This window comes from Thamnophis sirtalis, unplaced genomic scaffold (assembly GCF_051295495.1).
Source record: "Thamnophis sirtalis isolate CommonGarterSnake01/CBP01778 unplaced genomic scaffold, rThaSir2_p1.2 scaffold_4, whole genome shotgun sequence".
NCBI classification, from domain to species: Eukaryota; Metazoa; Chordata; class Lepidosauria; order Squamata; family Natricidae; genus Thamnophis; species Thamnophis sirtalis.
Genome location: NW_028261384.1, coordinates 93,493,609 through 93,513,608, shown reverse-complemented (window position 1 = coordinate 93,513,608; position 20,000 = coordinate 93,493,609). Strand labels below are relative to the sequence as shown.

Below are 20,000 nucleotides of genomic sequence, written 5' to 3'. Positions count from 1 at the left end.
AAACTATTGGGTAATGTGGCCTAGTCCAAAAATGACTAGAGTTACAGTTACCATATGAAGTGTACAAACATTTCTGTTATCCACAGTTGTGGAAGCTATTACCAGTTGTGAAGGAAGATTCAGCTGCTAACTTCATTAGTTACTATCAAATATATAGGGGCAGCTATTTTGTTCTTTACCTTTGTCCTCTCCCAGGTATAAATGATGCATGCATGCATGCATGCATGTATGTATGCTATAAGGATTGTTGTAACAAAGGTAGCTGTGTTTATATAATATACTAAGCCACAATTTGCTTATAATTGATTTAGGGAATAAATTACAACTGAATTTGCAAAATACATTAAATTGTATACATGATTTTAATTGCCACACTAGCTGAGTTTGGACAACACTTAAGCCACAAATGTATTATGTTTTGGTTTAGCATGTATTTAGCATGTATTGGCCAAACAAATGCATATTTGAAAATTCATTTCATAAATTTTGCCCTTTTTAAAATTTTGTGTAAAAGATAACAACACTGCAATGCATGCTCTGTGCAGTGCATATATTTCAACTGACAAAATGTTTTTTTTCTATTACAGAGGAAAAAAATATTCATTCTCAGAATTGGAAACATCTACAGAGAAATACATACCTTTAGCAGTTAATTTTTCCCCCCTGGAATTGCTTGGACATTTTGAACAAAATGGATTTTGTAGCAGTGTTCTCTAAGGTAAGTTTGTAATGCTTCTTTTGTTCATTAGTAACTAACGTGTTATCTAGCAGAAAGTTAATTTGAATTAAGACTTTGTCCCTGAGTTGTTTTAAATTATCAGTTGGAGGGAAAATTTATTTAAAAATAATGAATCTTGTGGTTAACAGTATCTGTACACTTAGTAGTGCTTAATTTCAGTCCAAACTACATCTTTTAATCAGGGAAATATAATGTAACTTTCAGAAGTTGATTGTGCTTTGGGAATTCTTTTCTCCTTATGTTTAGGTAGCAGAAATACTTCTAAATTGTGGTTCCAATTTAGTTCAGTCACTGTTGAAAACTCTGGATTTTCACTGATCCTTATTAGAGATATTTTAGAGATCGATTACTACATTAAAAATTCGGCAAAATACTTATGTATATTTGAATTAATATTTATGTTATAGTGCACCTTGCCACTGACTGCTTACCCTTGTAAATATGTTGACATTGCAAGTTGATATCTACAAGTACGGGCATTGTATTAGAAGATCATTTCCATGGCAGAAATTGAAAATCGTTGCAGAAATTGCAGCTACTCACATTTTAAAAAGATTCTTTGCAGATATTGGTTTAAGCAGAAATATGTTAGTGACTGTGTAAAATTATGGTATTGTGTTTCCCTTAAAATAATACCCAACCAGAAAATAAGCCCTAGCATGATTTTTTAGGATGCTCATAATACAAGCTCTACCCCCCAAATAAACCCCAGTTAAGATCATCAGTCCTGGTGGGGGGCAGGGGCCAGTACTGGAAGCAGCAAGCGCAGGTAAGATAATGGCATCCGACATCAGCCACAGGCCACCATCCACTTGGTCTGTAGACTCTGAGGCTGCACAGCCCACATATCACAACTGAGTCTAAGTGCTATGACTGCTGGACTGGGCCTCCAAGCAGCAGGTGGAAGCACAGCTGTAGGCAAGCAAAGACATGGTTGGACAGAATGGGCAGGCCGGGGGGGAGTTTCCCTGAAAATAAGCCTTAATGCATCTTTTGGAGCAAAAATAAATAAATAAAACCAGGTCTTATTTTCAGGGTAACACGGGTATTATGAATTGTGTATTGTTTTTCAGATTTTGGAACACAGACATTTCTAATCTTGGCTGTTTTGTATTAATTTTGCTACTATTTATCTATCCGATGGAGATACGTCTTTATGATTCTGATGTTTCAGAGATAAATTTTTTGATCTGTAGATTATGATTGATTTTTTTTCTATTACAATGAATAGGAAAAATTAGACATTCATCTAGTTTAGAACACAAAAATAAGAATGTTTGTTCAGTATTGGATTAAACTAGGGATTATCCAAGTGTAGCTTGCAACCTGATAAATAGTCATAAGGAAAATTTAACGATGGGTGAAGTTTTGGGTGGGTTTGTGCTGACAGAGAAGGATTCTTCTAAAACTCACTCTCACTATATATAGCTCAACAAGTTGACAGCTCTGGCTTTGACATACGCTATATTTCTAAGGCTGAATTGGTATCAGAACATACTCCTGCTCTATTGAACAAGCTCAAAGCAAAGTCAAAATGTTCTATAATTGTTGCTCTAATATGAAAGTTTTGATTATAAGTAATAGAAATGTAAATGCGGAGCAAGAAATGAAATTGCTGGCTCAACCCCTCCTCCCCCGATGTTCTTATATAGTTTTTTCAGTATTTATTTCTGGTGCCAGTGTTTTAAAGTTGCAACGTTCCTCTTACTACTAAATTTATTGGCACCCACCTTTATGAGACTTTTAAAAACTGATATATGAAGTAAAATGTATTTATTATGACTCGTATATTTATTTCCCAAATCTGAACCCCGGTGAAAGGTTACCATTGGTTTGAGAATCTCAGATTGAACAATAATGGAATCTGAATAATTTTATCCTTTCAGGTTGTATTAAGCTAGCCTAGTTTTTTATTTCTGTACTATAAGCAGACATGGTTGACATAACACATAAAATCATGGTTTCTTTAGTAATGATAGTCTGCATATTCACAGTACCATAAATCATATTTATGTAAAATCTAAAAATAAGCCATTTCTAACATTAATCTAGTTACTGGAAGCTCATAAAGCAATACACTTATGATTGCACTTATTGCTAGAAAATTAGGAGAGGTTGCTCTAGGACAGGTTAACAAATGGAATACTGTGGTTTGGGGTTCTATGCATAGTGAGATAAGCTATTAAAGTTTCTGGAAAAAGCTTGCTCATTAGGTAGGTTTGTTGTTATAGAAATATCTAGTATATATTATTATTAAAAGTAAAACATTGAGGTTGTATGTTACTGCCTTACTCTACTGCCCCCCAAAAAACCCAAAATAAACCCAGAAGTCAATGCTTTTCTTTTCCCCTTTCCCCTAACTTTTTGCTCTTTCCCTTCTCCACCCCTATTTTCTGATGATTTCCATTTTGTATTTGTATTTCTGCATTCTATATTTTGATAAAAATTTGAACCCAGGAAGCTTCTGTAAAAAACAATATAAATATCTTATTTTAATATATTTCTTCACCACATTCTATTGTGTTTCCCCCAAAATAAGACAGAGTCTTATTTTCTTTTGCCCCATGAAATATGACCTGGAAAGTAAGAGGCACGCCTCGCTTCTCCCCCCCACACCTGCTACCCCTCACTAAAGGGACAGTGGAGAAGGGAACCAGGCAGGCTGCCTTTACCATTGGGGTTGGATGGGCGGTGGTTTTTTGCACGAGAAGGAACAGGCAGGGAGGGGGTGATTGCATTGCTGGCCTGCTGCTCTTTTTGCGGCAGCTCTTTGCAAGGGAGGGAAGGGCCAGGGGTGGAAGCACATTGCTTCGCTTGCCACTGTTTTTGGGGCAGGCTCTTTTTGAGTGGGAGGGAAGGGTGGGGATGGAAGCACTTTGCTTGGCCTCCCTGTTTTTGTGGCAGGCCGTCTTTTCCCCCCGCAAGCTGTACCGGTAGGTTTACAGTGGTAATGGCGGGGACCGGTTGCACATGCAGTCAAATAGTTGGGGGCAGGCTTATTTTCGGAGGAGGGCTTATTATGGCGCATGCTCTGAAAAGCTTGATTGGGCTTATTAGCAGGATATGTCTTATTTTCGGAGAAACACTGTATATTCAAGATATCATAAATGAAGAGCACTTGTAAGATTATGGTATTTTAACATCTGAAATAGATTTTAGCTTTTACTCATATTTGCAAATGAAATGTGTAAGTTCTCAGGTGCTAGTTACATATGTTTTTATGTGCTATAGTGAAAGATGAAATCCTGTGCACCAGTAAATTGTAAAAGTTTTTAGTGACATGGAATAGATATTCCAAAGTCCTCTCTTGTTTGCTAGCATAGTCCAGATTTACAGAATAAAAGAGAACAAGACTGTATGAAAGTGACCAAAAGCTAGCTACATTAAAGAGTATCTATCATTCTAGATCCAGAAATATGGTATATGCTAATTCAATGCTTAAGATTATTTTAGAAAGCAGTTTGTTATGCCTCAAGAGAAGTATAAGTTACCTATTAAATAGCTGCTTCTTAGTAGACTTTAACACCATTCAGTTTAATTCCAGCTGTTGGTTTATCTGTTGCCTGGTCACAAAAGCAGTGCAGAGTATAAATCTGTTAGAACTTGCAAACCTAAATGTGGAAAGTAAGTGTGGCAGAGCTGGCAGCAGAGTCAGACAGTGAGGAAGTTGGGGAGGAACATGGGCCAGTCTTTGAATCTGGGAAAGTTTCTGATGAAGGCTCTGTGTCGGAGGCAGAGAGGGGGCCAGAGCTGTATGCCAATTATCAGATGCCTTCAGAGTCAGACATCAGTGAGGCAGACAAACAGCTGGAGCCTGTTTCCAGTGTACACATGCGCAGAGTTGCCAGGGGTCAACTTGGGAGTGGTTGATGAATGGCCCCTGTCAGTGGAAATAAAGGAGGAGTGAAAGGGAATGTGACTGAGACTCCTTGCCAAGTTTTGCAGATATGGCCTGGCAGCTCTCCAAGCCAGATAAGGTCTGTGACTGTAAAACCTCCCTTGAAAGACTTTGCTGGATGTGAAGGAACAGAATTCACAGTAAATTAATAAAAGGGTTTTTTGTTGGGATAGGGAGTTTGCTTCATGCTCTTGGGCAGCCTAGGTGAGAACAGTAAACTGCCTGAGAAAATAAAGAAGAGTCATATCTAAGCCAGAATTTTACTGGCTGAATGTTTTTCAAATTTGGTCACTTTCTTCCCCATAATATTCTGAAGGACAGATCTACAATTCTTCCCATATCCTGAGTTTATCAAATATTGCTTGATGCTAAAACAGAATCAAGTACTTTGTGGCAGTGGTGGGTTATGGCTGGTATGCCCTGGTATAGGTGTACCAGTGCCTGCGGGAGCACCAGGTACCATTTCTGTACGGTGCTCCGGAGGGCCCACCCCCAGCCATCCTTACCTGTATTTGACCCAACCAGGCCATTTGTGCATGCACACGGTGCATATGGCGCCTGCGCTCCGCTAAGCAGCTGGAACGTCATGGGCAATGGGTGTGCAGGCGCGCGCAGCACACGTGCATGTGGTCGTCACCTAGCCCCGTCACAACGTACCGGTTGCAACGGAATTCGGAACCCACCTCTGCTTTATGGCCTTAAGGCTCCTACCCCACCTCCAGACATACTTCCTAATAGTCAAGATGTATGATATCAAAACCAGACCTTAGACCATTTCTTGATAGTAACAGTGCTACTCAAATTGCGATGTGTTTCTAAGGCAGCAATTGTCTTTTGCTCACTTTGCCTTTTGGAAGAATGTATTTCCTCCTCTTTATAATATGGTAAAGAATGTCTAAGCTTGCCAGTCTGAAGACTTGTGGACTTCAACTCCCAGATTTCCCAGCCAGCCATTGTGGAAGTTGAAGTCCACAAGTCTTCAAGTTGCCAAGGTTGAATAGGTGAACAATAAAATACTCCCTTAGAGTGTTTTATTGTTCACCCATGATGCAGTCTCTTTGTATCATTCCTGGGACTTTTTAAATTATATTCTGCTGTCTTTTGATGATCTATATGAAAAATTAATAATTAGCTGAGGGATATCATAGGATACAATACCTGAAGAAAATTGAAAACACTCATAAATATCTATGCAATACCTGACATTCTAAGTTCCTCCCTCCGTCCCCAATCATCTCTGTGACTGTGTCACACATACATATGCCTGCACACATTTCTGACAAGCTATGCTCTGTGTACCTGATTAAGTGGACTATAATCCCAGAAAGCTCAGGCAATAATAAATGGGTGTTCTTTAAGATGGCACGACTGTTTACCTGTTTTTGCTGCAAAAAACCAACTAGCAATCTGTCTTAAAAATTGTCCTAGTTGCAGAGTTAATGTAATTTTATGAGTTTATTTACAGTAGGACAAAGTTTCTGAAATGACTAATGTTGCAAGAGGAAAAAGCTTCAATAGATACCGTTTTTTTTTAAAGAAAAGAAATGTCCTCTTCTGCATATGAAAAAGGGAGAATATGTGTTAGGTATCTGTCTTATCTGTGGCAAAAAGAAGTCTTTAGTAATTAGAGTCTTACCAGTTTTCAGCAGTTTAAAAAAATGGGGGTGGAAAGTACCATGCCTTTTAAATTTAATTAAGCAGGACGACATTTTAGGAGTCCTTGCTGTGTATGTGTGTAACTAACTGTAATGGCCTGTTGATGGCGATATTGTCTGTGCAGATAGGTGATGTCCTGTAGCCTGAGAAGGCTTGCAGGAACTGCATTGCTTTTTTTCCCCATTTTAGTTGCAGAGTGCTTGCTGCTTACTAAATTGATTCACTAATGCTGATGTTTTAGGAGAAGGGTGGGAGGAGTTCAAGAGAAAGTATTCTGTCTTGTGGTTATCTGAAACTGTTTAATCTGAGCATTTAAAGGCAGTCCATGAATACATTGCTTATTACTGCTATTACTTTGAGGCTGGCGTTTTTGAACGTGATACTCTGCAGATGCTTTGGATTAAACCTCTAGGTGGCGTCCTGCCCTCTCTATTATTTGGTTGCTTAATGCAAAACAAGCAAGGTCTGGAAAATATTAGTGTCTGTTATTACATCTAAATCTGTTGTATAATGAAGTTGATCATTATATATTCAAAAGACAATTACTGGTTTCATAAGTTTGGTGGGTCCTCAAAACATAGATTTATTTCAACATCAGCAAATATTACATTCCAATTGAGAAATTGGGCACTATACTGTGCAAGCCAAATAATTGAATGGGGCCATTTTCTACACACTCCCATCAAATTAAAGATGAAAAGTTGAATTATATGAAATTATTATACCATTTCTTCATCTTTGTCAGTATTGCCAAGACTGAGTGCTGTAAGCTTTCCAAAATTCAGGTAGGAGGCAACCTAGGATTCCTATGATTCCTATTGTATTTGTGATTTGTGTAACAGCTGTTGTAACCAATGAATTATGGATCTTTTTTCATCATTTCTTCATTATTTTAGTGGTAGTGATTCATTTCCCACTGCACACTTTTCCACTAGGACCTTGTTTAAGAAAGTTTGCTTCCTTTGTTCACTTTTAGAAATAGCATATCTCCTTCAAGGCACTAATGAAACCTGTACATGCAGGGCTTGAGATTCAGAGGGAAAATTGTGCTTCAAATCATGCACAGTTGTAAAAGGTGGCTGCATTTTTCTTCAACTGGTGCCCTTTATAAGTCCTACATGATTACAAGAAAAATACGCTTGAGTGTGTTTCACTGGGGTTTCTGACTGGTGTTATATGCATCCCTATTTAAGCTCTGAACCACATTTCTCTCATTGAATCTAAAGTTTTCCCCAGCATTACAATATACCTCTATTTTTCTCTATATTCTGCACCTTCTTTGAACACATTCTCTTTGCTTTTTCACAGCCTTCTTCCTATGTAATAGAACAGTGTCCCCCAACTTTCTTGGCTTTGCAGACTGGCTGGGGGGGGGGGGTGGTTTCATGTGTGCAGTGGGCAAATGTGTGCAATTCCATTTGTGTGAGCAGCTGGCATGAACGCCCGCCACTTACACAAATGAAATGTGCACATCCATGCGTGCCTGCTGCTTGCATGCGTGGGGATGCTTGCTTGCTTGCTCACTTGCCACTTCTGCAGCCCAGTTCCGAAAAGCTAAAGGCTTGGTAGTGGGTCTTGGCCCAGAGTTTGGGGATTACTGTAATAGAATGAAAGTTTATATACTGGTTTTGCATAGAACTTTGTGCTATTTATTCAGTATCCTGCTTGACTCTATTATTCTACAGATTCCAAAGCAGCTCATTTTAAAACAGCAATGCTGTAACAATATAACTTAACGGCACATCAAGGAAATTATGTTTTGCAAGAGATAAAACATTTATAAGATCTGAAAGCTCTGGGCAAATACCAGACTTTGTCTACTGTAAAAAATAGGGAGGAGTTGATTCCACGAGAGTCTGTTTCTGCAACATGTTTTGGTGCCAGTATAAAAATGTCCCTGTTCCTGATCATAAATTTCTTACCTATTCTGGAAGAATAAAGATTGTGAGGATTACCTTAATGCAGGAGTATCAAACTCGATTTCATTGAGGGCTGCATCAGGGTTGTGTTTGACCTTGGGGGGGGGGGTCAGAGTGGGCATGGCCAGGGTGGACATGGCCAGTTCAATGTCACTCATGTTGGGGGTGGCTGTGGTGGTCCAAGCACTCTACCAAAGAAAACAGGCCCCCAAGCTCCATTTTTGCCTGCAATGGCCTCCTGCAACCCTCTGCCAGCAAAAACGGAGCTTGGGAGGGCGTCCTTTTTATTGGTAGGGGCACAGCAGGTCTGTCCTTCACTGTTTCTAGGGTGGTCCAACACATCTAAGTACCTCGTGGGCCATATCTGATCCCTGGGCCTTGAGTTTGACACTCCTGCCTTAATGTGTCAGTCATATTTAAGAACATATGCAAAGGAAGGAAAGTTACATATTTGATTTGATATTTGGTTAAAAGCAGATAGTTTATCATGGTATAGAATAACAGAGTTGGAAGGGACTTTGGAGATCTTCTAGTCCAAACCACTGCTCAAGCAAGAAACTGCACCATTCCAGACAAATGGTTGTCCAATCTCTTCTTTAAAAGATAAGAGTATTCTTTAAAAAATGGTGACCCCGATCAATGTTATTGCAATTTGGAATAACTTCAGTTTAATATAGAAGTAGTTTCCACCTATTGGCCACATTTGGCACCAGCAATTCTATCACTGTAGGATGACTGTAAAGAGAAATATCATGTGACTATCCTGACATGATACCAGCCTGTCTGATTGGCTGTGGTCATTAAGTGAATCATCTGTGGTTGTTAAGTATGACTTCATGTGACCGTGACTTGTCTTCCTCATTGTCTTTGCTTGTTGGAAACTGGCTGTGAATGTTGCAAATGAAGACCATGTGACTTTGAAATACTGCAACCATTGTAAATGTTTGCTGCTTGCCATGTGCCTGAATTGCGATTTTCTGACTGTGGGAATGGTACGACAAAGGATGGGTTATTTTTCAATGTTTTTATAACTTTGAATGGTCACTGAACAAGAGGTTGGTAAGGAAGAATTACCTGTAATCCTCAAAAGTAGTCCATAGATACATGAGAAAGTACCTTGGATTATTGTTACCCAGGTATAGAATACCTGAACCTTTATGAAAAGTGCATGTATGTATGCAATTTAGGCAGAGACAGTAAAAGACCATCTGCTTATGAGCATTCAATGGAAATTATGATAATTAACATAATTTCCAGAAAGTGTAGACATTTTGAAATATTCTGGTAACATTTGAGGATATATAGGGAAAGTACTGACCCTTTCTTTTGGGTGAAGGAATGAAAACCAATATATTACATTTCAGTGGATGGGGAATTAGAATGGATATCTAGTATCTCTTATATATTCGCTATTGGAACAGTAGTGCTCTATGAGACAGAGCAATGGCAAGATTAATAAAACATGACTGTCCATATGTTGGAGGTTTACTATTGTAATGGGCTTGACAAATTAAAAGTATTATGTGAAGTGATAAGCAGCAAAAAACATAGTTGTTTTTCAATAATACTCAATAAAATACCATTATAGTTTAAATATATTATTTATATAGTATTGAGAATATTACTCAAATAAAAACTGTCCACCAGTATAATATTGGTGGAACGTTATGCAAACAAACAATGCAACTGCTCAGTTCAAGAGATTGACACCTTAAGGTGGGAGCAAGATAAGCAGTTGGGAAACTTGAACTGTCTAGGCTAGTGTTTCTCAACCTTGGCAACTTGAAGATGTCTGGACTCGCTGGCTGGGGAATTCTGGGAGTTGAAGTCCGGACATCTTCAAGTTGCCAAGGTTGAGAAACACTGGTCTAGGCATTGCTGAAATACAATTCCTAGCATTCCTCTTTCTTGCTCTTGGCATTGGAGCTGCTGCAAATTTTAGTTTTGAAAAGTAAGGAAAAACAGAAGGTGAATAGAGGCAAATTGTGGACTTCTCCCACATAAACAGAATTATTTAAAATACCCTCTAGTGATTTGCATCCTGTAAGACAAGTTGAAATGAACCCTAGGTAACATTAGGTTAATTTCTTTTGGAAGGTTTTGCCTAAATTTCAAATTCTGAGATGCATAGTATAATTCTGATTCACACATTGCATTAAGCCACTGGATGGCGACCTGAAACCTTAGGACTGAGTGGGGACCCTCAGAGAAATTTTGAGAAATCCACAGCTGCTGAAAGTTGGTTACTTTGTTTCCTGTCAATTCGAAGTGGAAAGTGCTCAAACTGTAGTTTAACTATAAAAAGGTTTTAATATACCATGTTTCCCCAAAAATAATACCGGGTTTTATTTTCTTTTGAGCCCCAAAATAAGCACTACGGATTATTTTTTTGGGGGGGTGTCTTATTTTTTTCCATGTAAGGAAGGGTCCTCTTCTTCTGCTTGCTCATGACGGGGTAGGAGGCCTCCGCGATGCAGGGGGATGGAACTGCTCCATGCACATCACTGCACCAGCTTACCTCAGGGCCTCTCAGCCAGGCCACCCATGCTCAACATGTGCCTTGCCTCGCAGCAGCAACTCCCATCAGCCTCATTCAGGGTGGCCACCGACCCACGTCTTGCTTGTAGCCATAACTGAGTGGGAGGCAGAATGACATGCCAGTGTCACAGCCATGAGATGAAGCGGGGGTGGATAGAATTGCCGCACATGCCCTTACCAGCTTACCTCAGGGCCCTGCAGCTAGGCCGTCCATTCCCTGACATCTGCCTCGTCCCATGGCTGCAGCACCCAGCACACCACTCAGCCTCCTGCTCCATTCAGGCTGCAAGTGAGTAGAAGAAGTGAGCAGGCGGTCATGTGAGCTCCTGCTGCACGTGGGTGTTAGTGCTGCCACCGTGAGGCAGTTGTCGGGATGGCATAGCTGTGGGGCCCCTGAGGTAAGCCATTGTGGGGTGCATGAGGCAGCTTCACTACCACCCTGCATCAACTTGAGGCTGCAGCACCGCAAGCAACCAGACAAAATGGGTGGCCGGGCAGCTCTCAGGCTCTTAAAAGGGCTTATTTTGTGAGTAGGGCTTATGGTAAGTGCACATGTAAAACATGCTAGGGCTTGTTTTCAGGATAGGGCTTATTTGGAAGGAAACAGTATTTTAAACTAGGCTGTTGTGACTGTGAAATGTGTATTATTTTATCTCTCTATTGCACTTCGTGGTTGTACAAAAGCTGTGATGTAGCAATTTGCAAAATATTCTGAATTCAAATTATATGTCATCTGTTTCAAATTATATTTTCAATGTAATTGAATTATTTCAATCATGAAACAATAGTTTTGACTTCACAAAAGTTGTTATTATAGTTATTGTCATTATTGTTATTGTTGTTATTATTATTAGATTTAATCTTCAATTTGATTTACACTCTGGGACTGGTAAAACTTAACAGTTGAAGTCCTAAGCAAGAACCTAAGAGCTATTAATGTAACATCTGAGTATATAGGAGTATATAGCGATGTTAGCCGTATTGTGGGCCAGATGTCTGTCTGTTTGGATTCAAAAATCCCACGAGATTCTGACCTGTTCATTTATAAGAACTTTGTCAATTTGGTATTCCCAGTAATTTTTGTTTTTGCTTTTACAGTAAATTTGAACCCAAACTTCTAGCAAAGCTTCCAATGTATGATTTTGGCAACTCCATCATGACATTGTACATAATTAGTTCATGAGATTTTGCTGCAGCTATTGATAAGGTGATCCGCTGCAATAAGAAACTATTTTTCGTGTTGCATAAGTAACATTTGCTGTTGCCACTGACACATTGAGTGTTGCTTTCATGGAATTGGTCTGCAGGGCTTGTTTTGGACAGCCAAAATGAAGCCTTCAGTTTCTTTCTTCAGCACCCCTGATTTCAACCATCTCTATGTTTGCTTTGTATGTACCTTTCCTTCAATGTCCTTCAGGTATTGATTGTGCATAGATTTCTTTTTCCAGTTAGAAACTCAATGCTCAATTGTTTCCTTTTGATATTCTGCTTTCAATCTTATTATTTTCCAGAGATTTACCTTGTTCTCCTTCAGCAGAGGCTCTTTTGCTTCCTTTTTTCCTCTTTCACAGTTTAACTATTATTATTGGTATTGTTGTTCGTTGCACCAGTCAACCAGATGTTCCGACTGGATTTGGCATATTTTTGTCTATCTATGAAATCCTTTCCAAGGACCTGGGATAAGCAAATCTGAATGTTTGATGGTGTTACAGATATCATTGCAGAATATTAACTGTTCTGAGTAAAGCTGTCTTTTGCAATTGATTGACAGTGAATTTGTCAATGCCAGTGGTATTCAAGCGATGCCCCAGTTGTTTTGGGATTGCACCCAAGGCACCTATTACTATTGGGGCTACTTTTGCTTGCTTCTGCAATAGTTGGTCTGTTTCTATTTGGAGGCATTTGTAATTTTGTGATCTTCTTCAGTTCTTTCTCTACTGTTCTGCTATCTTCAGATACTGCCATGTCCACTATCCAGACTTTTTTTCTTTTTTAATCGACAATTGTTAAATCTGGGTTATTATGTGGTAGGTGTCCATTTGTTTGAATTCTAAAATCCCAGAGCAATTTAACTTCTTCATTTTCTATGACTTTCAGTATTTTATGATCCCACCAGTTTTTGCTTTCACGCAAATGATATTTCTTGCAAATCTTCCAATGCACCATTGTTATGCTGTGATCCACTGTTTCTTCAGCTTCTTTACATAGGTGACATTTGCTGTCGGTTGCTGTCTTTGTATGCATGTATATGCATTTGTTCTTAAGGCTTGCACTTGTGTAGTCAGAATTAGCCCTTTGTCTTTCTTCAAATGTCCTGCTCTTAGTCATTGCCAAGTCTTGTTATCATCTGTTTCCCCTGCTGTTTGTTTAATGTATTGGTCTTATAGTGTTTTGTCTATCCATGCCTCCATTCTCTTCCTCATTTGGTCCTTCTTGTAGGCCAATTTTAGTTTTACCAGTAGTTAGTAAGGCTTCCTGGTATACTGGTTTCAGTGCATTTGCTTACTGTCCTTCAAATATTTTCCAATGCTTTTTTTTCTTTAACCATCTGATGTACTTGCAATATAGATGCCCATCTAATTTCCTTGGTAGGTAGAATCTGCCTATGTTGCTGTGAGGATGAAAGGCTTGCTTCATTGTCATTAGTTTTCTGATATTTCTATCCATGGCTTTTAGTTCTGCCTGAGTCCAGTTGTGTGACTGGAATTGCCCAGATGTTATTTCTATGATGGTATTTCCTTCATTGAGTTTGGACTTTCACTGTCTTTGATATATTCATTTCTAATGTTTTTTCTTGACTTCAGTGTGCTTGATGTTGTCATCTTGAAGGATATCCAGATATTTGTAGTGATCATCTTCATCCAGATTCTTGATATTATTATTATAAGACATTTTGATTCCTTCAGTTTTCACTGTTTTTCCTGTTTGATGGCGAGTGTGGCAGAATTGTCTAGTCAAAGCTCCATTGCGATGTCACATATATATATATGTGTGTGTGTGTGTGTGTGTGTATGGGTATATATATGTATGTATGTATGTATGTATGTATGTATGTATGTATGTGTGTATATATATATATATATATATATATATATATATATATATATATATATATATATATATATATATATATATATATATATATATATATATACACACACACACACATACATACAGACAGTTTTGAGCAGCAATTCAGATGGTGTTTTTCCAAATAGCTTCAGGCTCTCCATGTAAAGGGATGGACTAGCAGATGTTTTTGATATTTTGATAGCCATGGCTTGAATTAGATAATGATGATGATGATGCCCAATAATTTTTCAGAAAATAGAACATTTCAGTCCAAGCTGTATGTATCATACACTTTATATCACTTATTTCTCACTCCTACTGCTACTTGCTTCTTTTCCTAATCCTTAAATGTAGACACTATATGAACATCTGTCCTTCGATTATGGTTTAGCATATTGTGAACCCCAGAAAGTCACAAACTATCTGGGGATATATGGGGGGGGGGTGTTAGTAGTTGTTTAGACTTAAGTTACTAAGATTAAATATTAAATTTCTTTTAAGAACTTCCAGTATTTATTTAAATTACTATTTCTTACAGAATATTATTTTGAAATGAAAAAAATTGTATAGCTAATTTACAAACTGATTCAATGTATTTATGTCTGCTGTTGATTGTGTCTCTATTTGACTACAGGGTTCTTTATGGATTGGGATTAATAAAAATCTCATGTCTGCAACTGACACCTATTGATCATGTGACAAACTTATTGGATGTTGGTCATCCATTGACATTACCATCAGTTATTGAGTTTGCTTCTCTTGGATTTATTTTTGTGTCTTCAGTTTAATATATTCGTAGGCTTTGGAATCTGTATGAGTCCGTTTCATTACATTTTTATATGATATTAAGATGAAAATATGGCTGCCCAAAATAAATGATATATTTATTTCATTTTAAGTTGTTATTTTGATTCATGGTGGATTTTTTTGTAACAAGAAACAATTCAACATTTTAGGGGGTCTTAATATCACAAAATTTGAGAATCTTTAGCTTATTATTGTATGCAATTGTAGTTTTTATATGCAAACAATGGCTTACTATAATGTATGATTCTTTGGACTCATATCTGGAAGGATGGAGGGAATATTTGCCATTGCATGAATACCTAAAGTAATCTAAATCATTGCATTAGGTTATAAGGCTGCAAATTAAGCAAAACAGAAGAGAAAAAACTTATCAGACACTTGGTGGTGCTGGTGGGAAATGTAAGTTCCTTCCTTAAGGAATCTTATTAAAATTCATTTACATTAGTGTACTGAACTGTTAGCATTTCTAATAGTAAATTTATCACTTCAAAAGTGAGGGTTTTTAAAAATTGTTAAACTCTTTACTAAAAAATTATATTACAGAGGTATAGAGAGACTAGTGGCTGAAAGTAAAACCTGAGTTTGTAGAATTTTATTTATCGGAATAGTTAGGATCTGCCAAAATGTATAACAGGGGCATTGTGATGCTATAGTAGGCTGGTTAGCCAGCACTAAATTTATAATTGTGTGTGGCATACCTGGAGTTGTGTGTGTGTGTTTTAACTGGCATTGCAAAGGAACATCTAAGATTTATGTATGGTAGTTAAGACAAAAGCATTTGGTTTTCATGTGATGTTCCAGCATTTAGGAGATTGTGCAGACAAATATGCTAGGTGGAAAACTATTGAATTTGCTTCAATTCAGTGCCTTTCCCACAATTCCCAACACAGGAAAATTTTTAGTTCAAAGCATCTGGAATTTTTTAGGAAACAGGTGTATTGGCCTACATAGCTGCATAAGACCTGTTGTTACTGCTTTGCATTTATGGAGTTCTCTTCTATAGGAATTTTCTAGATCTCAAAGAAAATTCTCCCATCTGTAAAACAAACAAAAAGCAATGTATCTTATTGGTTGTATTTGCATATGTTAAACCCTGCTGAACCCAATTGGCTGAATGTCTACATAGCTATTATGCATTGTTTTTAGTGCATTGGCCTACTTCAGTGTAATTCAACATACTTCAGCATTGTTAGAAAGATATGTTCCTCTTTTTATGCATTATAATTTAAAATAACAGAATTCTATTATTAAAATGAATGGGTCAGAGTTAGTGATTGAGTCTGCCAGATGTTTTCAGAGAAAGTATACAATGTAATACTTAACAAATTGCCAAACAGCAACTTGCTTGATTTGGAAGATTGCAGTATAAAACCCCAATTTTGACTACTTGATAGTTAATAATTTGTACTTCCTATAAATAACTTTCAACAATCAGTTTGATCCTATCATCTTTTTTATTCTGTTTGGTTTCTTTTCCTCCCTGCAAAAGATAAAACTAATAGATTCTGAAAAGATTCTACCCTTGTAATATGCCCCATTACTGAGAAAGACTGGTGGTAGATGTTTTGGCACGCAGTTTTACGATATATTGTGAATATCAGACATATTTTGTTCCTAAAGATATGCTTTAGTCAGTCCTACCAATCCTTTGGATATTTTAATAGTTTCCATGGCTCCACAGATCTTCCGGCGTATGCAGTTGATTGCTGTTCCTCCTGCATTGATTGATCATTTTCTATTAGCCGTCGAGCCATTCATTTTTCCGTCTGCGCCGGGTGCACGCGCCTTTTTAACTTGCTTTGGTAGCTGTCTGGCTCGCGCGCAAACCAGGTTTTTAGCTGCAAAGCTGTAGTTTAACCCCGCAGTGCGCACGGGAAACCGACGGTGGCGCTAGCGCCCCCGTTTTTGTGTTTAATTCCCCCCCCCCACTTCTTTTTGCTTTCCCTTCCCCCTGCCTTGCCTGCCCGGTGCATTCTCCGATTAAAGGGAGGAGGAGGAGGAGGAGGGCAGAGCAGAGAAGGAGCTCAGCCGCCATTTTTCCCCCGAACATTATCTAGCAGCAGAAAAACAGCAGTAGCGCCACCTCCGCGATCGCTGCGGCTGCCTTCTGTTCTACGCGGGTGGAGGGTCGGGTACGAAAGCAAAAAGGGGGGGGTGAAGGCGGAGAGGAGGAAACGCCGCAGAGACTGTTGCACATTGTGCCCCACTTTGAAGAAGAGCGGGAGACCCTCCTTTGCAGTAGGAGGAGGAGGAGGAGGCACCGCAACAGCCGCCGCCGCCGCCGGGGGGAGAAAGCCAGGAGCACCTTTTTTCTCCCCCCCCCCCCATCGCTGCCGCCGCCTCTCTCCCTCCTCTTCGGTGCGTGGGGTGGGGGCGGTTGCAAAAGAGAAGGCAACCTTCCCGCCCCCCCCCCTCCCCGAGTCCCTTCCTTCCCCAGCCCTTTTCCTGCCCGCCCGCCCTCCTTGCCCGCAGAAGAGCAGGGAGCAGGCGGGCAGGGAAAGGGGGAGTTGGGGCTGGAAGGAAGGGGGAGAAAGGGGAGCGACCGAGAGAGAACAGCAGCGGCGAGAAGAGTATTTGTGGTGGCGGGAGTGAAGGAAGAAGATTCTGCTACTCGCGTTCTCCTTGTTTGCAAACTGCGCCCTTTTTTATTATTACAACATACATATATATATTTTTTGCGTCGGCCCGGATCCGCCCGGACTCTGCTCTCAGCTCCGTCACGTGGTAGGTGTCGCCGCCTGCTTGCTTTGCTTTTGCCTGCTTTACTCGATTGCTTGGCTTTCCCGTTGCCCTTGCTCGGCCCTTCTGTCGCTGTCTTTGTTAGCGCTACTGGCTGCCTGTACCCCGCACGAGCCCGCATCGGCCAGAAAACAACTTCTATGACCCTTATTTCTTCCCCTCCCCCCTGTCTTCGATTTGCGATTCGTTTGCCTTTTAATTTCTGGTTCTAAGGTGTGCATTTTTTTTGCGGAGAGATTTTTCTTTTTTTAAAAAGCCGTAAATTATAATGAAACTTACTTGTCCAGTTATTTATTTTCCAGTCGAAGTGCAAGGTACTGCCACGTTCTTAACTCTTCATGATATGTTTTTCCCCTTTTTCCTTGCTACTTTCCCGTTCTTACCTGTTATGTGTTTGCAACACTCTCTGGCGTTTGCGCTGTCCTGCAACTACAATGCGATCTCTTCTCTACCTCATTACCTTTGGAAAGCCATAAAGCTGTGCAGCTTGGAGTAATCGCGCTTTTATAGGGTTACAAAAGAGCTTTTAGTTTCCCTTAACAGTTAAGTGTGGGACGGGAGTGGGGGAGGGAGGGAATAAGCACTGCAGCCGGTCGTCTATGTTAGGGGGTGGGGAAGAGGGAATTGGAAAAGATTGACTTTGTTTAATGTTTGGAATAAAGGCGACCACTCCCGCTGTCCATTTTACAATAGCACTTGTAAAGTACTTCCCTCATTCAACGCAACACGATAACGTCTTCTGTAACGGGCCCGTCCATCGATTGCGCTGTTATTGTTATTGTTAAAGTGGCATTTAAAACTAGCCATGTATGTGCGCGATTATGCGAAGTATTGCGGTTCCAATGCAAATTGGGGGAGGGGAAGAAGAAAATCTGGTTTCTTGTGGCGCCACTTTAACTTGAAGGCTTTGCTCTTCTGTTAACGCAGAAAGCTTTCCAATTGGAAGATGTTTATTTTCTTTGTATTAGTCGCTTGCTTCCTTGTCTCCTCCCCCTTTCATAAACACGCTGCTTTCCAATTTACTTCTCGGTAACATTCGAACTCCGGCGTTCCCAAAGTTCCATCACATCCGTCCAAGCCTACCCCCAATTTCCATTCTCAAACATCTTGTGTGTGCGCGCGCCCCCGTGAGCGCGCCTGTATTGGAGATTTTGTCGTCACGTGGCTGGTTGGCAGTCATTTTTGTGTGCGCCTTGTGGAGACTGCATGCTGTATCCTTATAGCTGTAGCTTTTACAATCAACAATGAATTTGCTTCTTTTTCCATCTCTTCTTTCATGGTACTTTTTAAAGCAACTTCAATGTTATTATGGGGCTTATTTATATATTCTAACCAACCAAACTTTTAATATAGTTTTGGGGAAGGCTTACCTAAATTATACTTGTTTGCTTAATGTCTATTGTGTGAGATTTCCCTTTTTATTGTAATAGAATTTGAAATTGCTGTTTGGAATATAGACTTGGATCAATGTAATAAGCAGTATAGAAGGTGTGCTAGGAAGTTGGTTCTTACTATCAAGTGTATTTACTCATTTGTACTTATGAGCATGCTGTTTTCCTCCTTAATTAGACTTGTCTTGCTTACCCTAGTGAATTTCCCCTAGTGAAACATGTTATGCTGTCTGTATTTATCACTGATAATTTAGAATTAATGGCACTGCTTTTGTACTTAAAGTAAACTATCAAATATAACTCAGTTTTTTTTCCTTAAAATTGAAAATTCTGTCTCACTATTTGACCTTCTAGATCAGTTCAGAAATGAGATAGTTGTTAAAAATAAGATGAACCTTAGTTTGGAAGGGAAATTGACATTTTCAATCCTTTGATTTAAAACCTGTTCAGTGTTGCATAATTGTTTGCTGCCACTTTAAAATAATATGAGAACATTAACTTGGTGTTTGTATTCTAAGCACTAGAAAATTGTTTCTTTCTCTCTTGCAATTGCATGATGGCTCATACCAGTATTTACTCTATCTATGATGCATAATTCTAAAAATAAAACAGGTAAAAAGCTTTTCTGCAGTTATTAAATGTTGTAAAAAGTACTTCTGGTTGTCAAAAACTCTAGAAACTACTTTTTTGAATTGTTCAAGCTAAACATGGAAAACAATCTTTAGAACAGTAGTGTTATTGCACTAGCAGATAAAACATGAAGGCTAATCAAGTTGCTTGTCTTTAAACTTTATAGTAAATTATGTTTAACTTGAATAAAATAGTTTGTTGGGTTCCTATATTGACTGAAGTGACTTCTAAATAAAGTTACATAGGATTCTGCTGTATAACTGTCTACTGTTGATGAATGATGATTCTTATTAGATATAATTTAAACCAGTGTGTTTGATTCAGTTGTAAAACATAACTCATATTGAAGTCAGTTTCTTAACAGCAATGAAACATTATTCATATGAATGGTTATGCAATTGGGTAACTTATGAATAAGATCCCATTTTCTCAAATGTGTTCTTCACAAAACTTAAATATTTTTTTAAAGTTATGACATTGCTGGAATTTCTGAATGTCATATTCCTGAGATTTAAAACTTAATGCCCAATATTTAATAAGATAAATTTAATACTGTCTTTTAAGAAATCACTCTTTAGTAACATCTAAAATGTAAAATTATCCTTATTTTT

At 38.8% G+C, this 20,000-nt stretch overlaps 1 protein-coding gene across 5 annotated transcripts in view; it reads left to right on the top strand.

Annotated features, from left to right (window-relative positions):
• The first annotated feature begins 254 nt into the window (after positions 1-254).
• Positions 255-20,000, top strand: part of KANSL1 (KAT8 regulatory NSL complex subunit 1) — a 154,133-nt gene continuing 134,387 nt past the window's right edge. For 4 of the 5 annotated variants that reach the window (XM_014062732.2, XM_014062731.2, XM_014062730.2 and 1 more), the window contains exon 1: positions 17,214-17,353. The gene's annotated coding sequence lies outside the window, so the exon portion shown is untranslated. Of the gene's footprint in view, positions 719-17,213; positions 17,354-20,000 lie in introns of those variants that run through there. The other variant, XM_014062727.2, reaches the window with a different exon arrangement.